Below are 1,094 nucleotides of genomic sequence, written 5' to 3'. Positions count from 1 at the left end.
ACAATCATCCTCTGGGGAAGATAAAGATCTGTACCTAAATTAATCCAATATGTATTTTTTTTTATTTCACTCAAAAAATAAAAATGGCAACCTCATAGTGACATTAAAGGAAAGTCAGTAAGATCCAACCTCTGCCCACTAGTGATTGGTCAAAGGGCATCTATGAAATTAATCCTACACATACAGTGCTTAACAAATGTATTAGACCACCTGTCAGAGACCATCAAGCATCATGATGTGCGTGAAGTGCTTTAATTTTCAGTGAGGTCTCGATGTTTTACCATTTTGAACAAGAATGAGAAGTTTCAAACTGAATTCACTTGTTTACCCAAATTTGAGCCAGCTCACTGGGCTTCAGTCAGAAATGAATCAAGCATAACATTTAACCACTAAAGCGAATTCTTCTGTTAATACTAATATGACATCCTAATCAAGAAATAATAATGTGCTTCACTATTTTTAAATTTTTTTATAAAACGATTATATTTTAGCATTAAAAATATTACTTTGGTCAAAGAGCTTTTACATACTAGTCTATTAACCATTACAGAAACATAAAGATTATTTCGGTAATTACTAATGCTGTTAATTCTTGGCAGCTTTGGCATAAACTTTATATTGGGTGATGGTCTAATACATTTGTTAAGCACTGTAGGCTACATGCGTCCCACTGAATTAAACATGAAGCCAAAAATCCGATATGATCTAAAAGCCATGTTCTGCCTCAGTTTTTGATTCTTGTCTTGGGAAGGGACTTGCACATAAAGCCTTTGGTGACTTTGATGATGCAATGCCTGCATCTCGACTGCTTTTACGCTTCATATGTGCTTTTAAGCCCCCTCCTTCCTCCACCAGACCGACAAACACTGCTCCCAGACTCTGTCGTATTTTCACACAGAACTTTGGACAGCTGAAGGCGTACAGAATGGGGTTCAACACTGGATTCAAGAATGCAAAGGTTGTGGCTATGGGCAGCCCCACCTCCACCAGGTCAAGATACTGCATCCCATACTGGGTTGTCACTTCGATTATGCAGAAGATGTGATAAGGAGCCCAGCACAGTACAAATGCTGTGATCAGAAATGTCACCATCT

The sequence above is a fragment of the Larimichthys crocea genome, chromosome X (genome assembly GCF_000972845.2).
Source record: "Larimichthys crocea isolate SSNF chromosome X, L_crocea_2.0, whole genome shotgun sequence".
NCBI classification, from domain to species: Eukaryota; Metazoa; Chordata; class Actinopteri; family Sciaenidae; genus Larimichthys; species Larimichthys crocea.
Note: the sequence above shows the minus strand (reverse complement) of the source record.